We start from the raw sequence: 7199 nt of genomic DNA, 5'->3' as shown, positions 1-7199 counted from the left end.
AAATTTCTTCATAGAGAATTCATAACAACACTTTAAAGTGAAACTTTTATTGCAAAAAGCAAATAATGGTGTTTAATAGAATACATCATCAATTTTTATTATTAATTAAAAACAAAATGTTTCCTTATTGTTATATTAACTATATTTCATCTTTATTTATTTTATCTTTATTTATTAAAAACTTAAATTTCCTAATTGTTCTTCATATATTTTATTGTGCTTTCACAAAGCTTTATTTTTAAATAATAATCTTTTTAGAGAATACATATAAAATTAACTACACTTTATTTTCTATAGCTATGAAGTAAATTGTGGGCTTATTATTTATAAATTACGTTTAAATATTATAAATATATTTTAATACAGAAAACATTTTTAAACGCACTTTGCTTTTGATTAAAGAGTCAAGGGTACAGTTTTTTAAAACATTTACTTCAGATAAAAATTTACAATTTATTTTGGATCACTGTGGGAGTTTGTTTTTCATACTTTATTTGGTTTAAAAGTATTTTTTACTTTTAAAACTTAGGTAAATCACTGAAGTTCAGATAGTAACGCAGCCGCAGCGCACGAAACGCCAAACGCAACTGACACGAGTGCATGAGAAGTCAACAAAAATTCATAGTCAACGTTTCGGTTCGGTTCGGTTCGGTTCAATTCAGTTCAGTTTAAGATGGTTCGGTTCGGCTGTTGAATTTATTTCTATTTTTTGAGGGACCGAAGCGTCGACGATGCGAACGCCACCGAGATGCAATGAAGACTGCGCGAATGGCGGCGCCCGAATCCGCAGTTTCGGGCGGTTAACTAATGTTACTGCTGCGTTGCCAACTGCTTCCTGTGGACTTTGTTCTCGAGTTCCACAAGCAAAGACATTTGGCAAACACAAACCGCCTAAACAAACACAATGACAGTCTGCAAAGGGACTCTCTTAAACCGGAAGTGGCTCTCTTAAGTCATTTCCTGCTGCGCATGCGCCCACCGGAAACATCTGTTTTTTGCAGCTTATCAGCTGTTGTTCCCCACTTTGTTTATATTTTGATGGCATTTCCTTTTGCTTTCCACTTCGGAGTTTCCTGTTTTCCACTTTTCCACTTTTCCTTTTCTTCGTTTTTTTTCTTGAGGAGAGGTTAAGGTCAGACCAAATTGTGACAACAGATGGCGTTTTTGTAGCCTTAAAGGATACGAGAAAAAAGTGCGGAAGGATACGGGTCTCAGGAGCACTGGTAGTAATGGTAATGGCTTAACTAATTTATGCACTACAGTCCACGTGGCGTATGCTTAATACTGCCAAGTACTATGTAAGAACTTATAAATCATCGCTTGAGTTCGAAGTGCGAGTAGTTCAAAGGTTAGGCAAACTTCAATATATATGAATGGTGCGGTAAAGAGTTGTATATAAAAAAAAAAAAACTGGAAGTTTATTAAATATTAAATAATATAGCCCCAATACCTTTTAGCTTCATTTCTATACTGAAGAGTCTTAAACTGTCGTCTAAGGTCTTATTTTAATACCACATAAGTGTTATTTTAATACTATTTATTTAATACTCATCATAATTGTTTAAGATTCATGTTACAATTGTTTAGTTTTTATGACAATTTGTATTTGGGTGTAGCTGTATATTTAATATTTTAAAGTGGATTGCATCTTCTAATTTATGCTTATTCTTAAAAAAAATAATACCAATTAATAAATAATAATGTTTGCTTCAAATGAAATAAGGCATTGTGATTATCTGTGTCCCAAACAAATGTATAGTACAAAGATTTTCATTATTTATGTGTCTGGTACTTACATATAAATCATTGTTTAAGCTTAAAGATTAGAGAAACTTAAATTTATGAAGGCCCTTTGAGGCTTATTGTCATTTACATATGACTTTCTAGTGGGATATAAACTTGAGATTATGATGAAGGCCATCTAGTAAGCAAGATGACAAAGATTGCTATTATATTAATTAAAAGTAATGCATGTAATGAAAAGTAATGATGCTTTTTTTTGTGTCCTGTATACAAACTTTAATTAAGGAAGTCTATGAAGCTTATAATGAGCCACAAAAGATGAGTCACTGTGGTAAAAGTTGGATTAAATATTTAATTTTATTAAGAAAAGTTAATGTCTTGAAAAAACCAGTATATTTTAGGCCTTACAGTGAATGTTCCTGTGACAAGCACCCCAAATCCTACAATTATTTCAACTTATATTAAGAGTGGCAGACATAAAGTATTTTCTGGTTAAACTTAACCCCAAAACAGCTGCCAATCTGTGGGCTCGATGCTAGAATTTTACCTAGCCCCAAAATGACTGGCCATTTGTCAGGCAAACACCCGTAGAATTTACTGGCGGCTCAGACGCGTCCTAACCGTCTGTGGGCTGAATTTATGGCCGGTTCCCTTTATGCAAATGAGGCCGAAGAAAGTAAAGTGTCCAAGTGAGAGAGAGAGAGTGGAAGCAGCAGTGGAGAAAGTGTCGCCTGCCATGTTCCAGGCGCATGACAATCACTTTTGCTTTTACTTGTTTAATCCTTTAAGACGTTGTCTGTCGCCCCACAGGCAGTCCTATCCTATCCTCGCCTTGCACTTTTGTTGATTTGGGCCAAATTGAATTTATAATGCTGGCTGGAGGTTACTATATACGCCTCCGACAATTAGGACCCAAAAATGCCAATAATCAGCCTAAATGCTGCCTGATAATGATGATGCAGGCGCACCAAGAATGCGCTTAAAAATAATACTTGTTCAGCTTTCTTTTAAATAATAGTAGGTACTATCATAACATTTGAATTTAATTTAAAGGTAGCAAGGGTATGCACTTAACTTGTTGTTTGCTTAAACATTTCTTTTTAGGGCTACTTTGATAATTGTGTATGAGTTTTTGCAGAGGAAAAAATATTTGGTATGTGAAAAAATAAAGATGTGAACACTAAATATGTTTCTAATTTCTTTTAAGCAGGGACCGTAAATAATATTCATTAATTTGATGAAAAAAAAAATCACAATTTAAAATAACATTTAAACGCTTACAAAATCTTTATAAATTTTTTAAGAGAAAAAACAACATAATGATTATTTTTTAGAGCGATATATTTTTTTGGTCAAAAATATTGGTCAAACAATAATCACTATAATTATTACTATTTCATATTTATTAAATAATATAGTCCTTACTACTCATTAAGAAATAATCCTCATACGAAAATGAAGTTTTTAAATATGAACACAGCTATATATATATTTTAGTGCCAGACTTTGCTCGTTAGTGTTTCCGCATCGGCGACAAACGCCTCCGGATTTCGACCCACCAAATTTCCCCTAAAAATGCACAGAAAATATATCAAAATGTACCAACGTTTTTCATCATATTTTCGGAGGCTGCTCCAGATACCTAATGAAGGCACAAAGTTTTCCCAACTGCAGGATGTGGGTGGAAACTGCATAATTAGAGAAAAGCTGGGTCAAATGCAAATCAGCGAGAAAATTCAGATTTTCCATAGAAAGACTTAGCTGCTGAGTAACGTAGGAAGTCATAAATTACTTTGAATTATTAATATAACGATTAGACTTGCAATGTCCAATTTAATTATGCTTTATGGGAAAGCGGTGCAAAATTGTGTTTTGCGAAGTAAAATTAAATTAATTGGGAAAATTGGCAAAAATGCCAAATATCGTATCAAAATTAAAATAGTTTCGAATTTTATAAAAGCACTGCAAAAATATTGATTGAAACCAATTAAAAGCAACTGGAATTTCCATAAACGATTTTTCCTATTTATTGGTTTTCACGAAAAACAAATAATTTCTACACCCATAAAACTTCCATGGCCTGGCATGTTTTTCAATTCATAATAACAATTTATCGCTGCATATTTCGTGAATATTTGCAACCATAAATAATAATGCAGAAACCAAATTGTAAAAAAACAAGTGTGGTTGGCCAGCAAAGTCTAAGAGTATGTAAAAGTATTACAAACCAGCGGACTAAAAAGGAAAAAGAAATTTAAATAAAACTTAAATGGAAGGGATTTTGGAGCTTATGTAATCATGGTTATGATTATAAAGCACAAAAAAAACCTTAATCAAAACTATTCTATTTAGAAGATGAAATAAAGCTCTGAAACACTGTAGTGTAATCATGTATTACTGAGTAAACAAGCACTGTGTATAATTTTTCAGCTAAATATTTAAATCATATTTGTATGTCAGTCTATATTTAAATCCAATTTATTTAAGAGTGTATTGATTTGCCGTGTTTTTCTATTTTATTTGATTTTTCCCGCACATATTTGTTTAGCTGTTTCGTTTGGTTTGTGCCGACAGCTTGGCCACAAATTGTTTTGCACGCTCATATGTACATGCCAATCAAAATGGCCTAAACCAGAAGCTAAGACCACAAAACTCTATTCTATTCTTATGCCATTTATATTCCTTGGTTGCAGTATTGAAATTGTGTTTATAATAATAATGTGGAAGAAATTCTCTGTATTAATTTTGTTTAATTTAAATCATTTAGCAAAATGCCTTTGGAGCACATTCTAATCGTCATTATTATTATCATTATCTACTTAGTACATTGTATTTTGTATCCAATTTTAACAGTAATTTAATATTTTAGTCATGACAAGGCCACTAAATTATTCTAAATAACAAATCTTGAAAAGCAATTGCGTTGTGGCTATAGCAGTTCATTCATATGATGTTGCTTTCAAACAAGTTGTCTTTTTCAGCCTAGGGGAAGAAGTGCATTGTTGTTTACAAACAAAACGTCAGCTGAATGCTAAACATTTTCCTCTCGCAAAACAAAAAAGAAAATCATGAAAAATGTGTCAGCCAATGTTTCGCCCCGTTTTCAAACAGGAATTGCCAATGAAAGTCAACAAATCCCAGGAGCGCAGCGTGAGAATCGGTGAATAACTTTTCACTTTGCAATGGTTTATTCAGCATTTTACAGCAAGCTCGAGCCCCTCGGATTTTTCAACCTCTCAGGCACCTAAATAAGGGACGGAATCCGCAGCTGTAAACAAAAAGCGATATAAAGCGTATAAAATAGAATGGCCGCCCCCTCTGACAATATCCATATCCGACAGGCGAAGCCAAAATAATTTACAATAACAGGCAGCAATAAGTCGTGGCGATTTTGATTTGCATTTTATTCGATGCGTAGGGCGTTGGGCGTTTACGTTCACGTTTACGGTCACAAAGACAATTTCCACTTGCCATTGGCTAATCCAAACATAGAAAAAGTATGGCCAAACCTCGGAAAATCGTTCGCGTGGCGGCACATAAAATTATGGAAAATCTCAAATGTAAAACTTGTCACCGGCAGGCGGTTACCACGAGTTACCACGTTTTCACGAAATTAAAAATGCCGAAAAGGCAAACACAAAGGGCAGATATAATGGATAAACAGCATTACGACTAAGGAAACAAAATCCTACAGTAAATATTCGAGTTCATGGTAAAAGCGTAGTCCAAATTTGCTTTAATGCGGCTGAAATTTAAATTTATTAGATGAGCGCGCGCGGGGGAAACTAATTTATGCGCTTGACCGCAAGATGGCGACGGAAACGGAAGCGGAAGCTAAAGTGACGCCTAAAAAAGGAAGACGGGGGCGGGGCCATGCAGCTGCTAAATCGAGTCCTTCTTTGTAGTGCCCGGCCAGTGTCGACAAATTGTGCGAAGTCCGTGGCCACTAAGGCAGAAACTTAAAGTGGAGAAGAAACAGACCAAAATGAGTCCCAGTTAATACACTTAGCAGAGTTGCACAATTGGGGAATTTATAGCCGATTTTAAAAGTTGTAAAGTTATTTAAGGAGGCTTTAACTTTTTGTCAACTGCATACCGTTTTCTGGTATTTTAATTTTTAGCTTTTGGCAGCTAATATATATATCTGTGATATTTAAATCATTAAATCTTTAAATCTTGTCTAAGTCCTATGAAATTGACGGATTCCTTTAACATATGAAAATTAGTTTCAAAAGTTTCAAAAATATTATCGTGTTTATTTAACTATTGTCAAATACAAATTAATTAACCATCAATTGGAAATATCAACACATTTTAAACACTTATTAAAACTTTGACTTTGGCTTTTTTTTTAATAGTTAAGGATAAACTTTTATTCGTGCTAGCTATTTTCCAGTTAAAAAAAAAACATATTTTTAATATATTTTATATTATTCTTTCTTTAGGGTTTTAGGATTAAATACTTGATAATACTTAACATATTTTAGCAACTCTAGTCAATAAAATAATACTATTAAGTGCTTGAGCTTACATTCAGCAGCTCTATAGCTATTTTTCGTAATTTTTTTTTGCCAGCACTAACCCTGAGATAGATTCGTTCGTCCTTGAACGAATTTTCCGCCTTGACTTTATCTCCGGGCTTAAAAATACCCAAATGCAGTGCTTGAGACTGCTGCTCATTTGGTGTAACCAACTCGGGTGTTTTTCCTGCTTTGCTCGCTGCTCGAACAAAAGCTCATTAAAGGACCTCATCCTTATTCTGGTTCCTCGCCAGCTGCTTCGTTTGTCATGTTTCGCTGCTAAGTGAAATTTTGTGTCATTTGCAAGTTGAGTAAGTTAGTATTTTTCCTTCGTTCTGGGTTTATTTTAGAGAGAAGCACTACAGCAGTACAGCTCCTCTGCACGATTTGTGGCGGATGCGTAAATCGGGTCACGGACATAATAACAATAAACCCGAATTGTTCAGTTGATTAATTCAAACGGGGTGGTGGGCCAAATTTGCGGTCAGTTAGTTGGGGGCCTTCAACTCGGTTTCTGCGTGCGTGTCAATGACTGTGGGTCGTCTGCAGAAATCAATCTGGTGGGCATGCGTTCATTGAAATAGAAAGGCGTCACGTAGGCGTCGAGTAAACAACGGGCATTTGAGAATGTCAGGAGTTTAAGAGTGTATAAATTCCTAGTTTTACAAGTTCAAAAATGGGTTTACCGGTGATAAATATTAACAGTCACTGCAGGGAACCAATCTAGACTTCTCAGTTTATTGGCAAAATGGTCAGGTGCGACTGCACCGGAAGAAAAAAAGATTGAGTTGAAAAATAATGGCAAAGATGATTTTTTAAATATTAAATTAATATTTTTTATTGAACAGCTACTTTTCAATAATGAAAAAATGTTGTACACATTTTTAAATATATTTGAAATAAGTCCTTAAATATTTTAAAATATTCAAACAGAAA

The sequence above is a fragment of the Drosophila gunungcola genome (genome assembly GCF_025200985.1).
Source record: "Drosophila gunungcola strain Sukarami chromosome 3L unlocalized genomic scaffold, Dgunungcola_SK_2 000005F, whole genome shotgun sequence".
In the NCBI taxonomy this organism is placed as follows: Eukaryota; Metazoa; Arthropoda; class Insecta; order Diptera; family Drosophilidae; genus Drosophila; species Drosophila gunungcola.
This window is presented reverse-complemented; position numbering follows the sequence as displayed.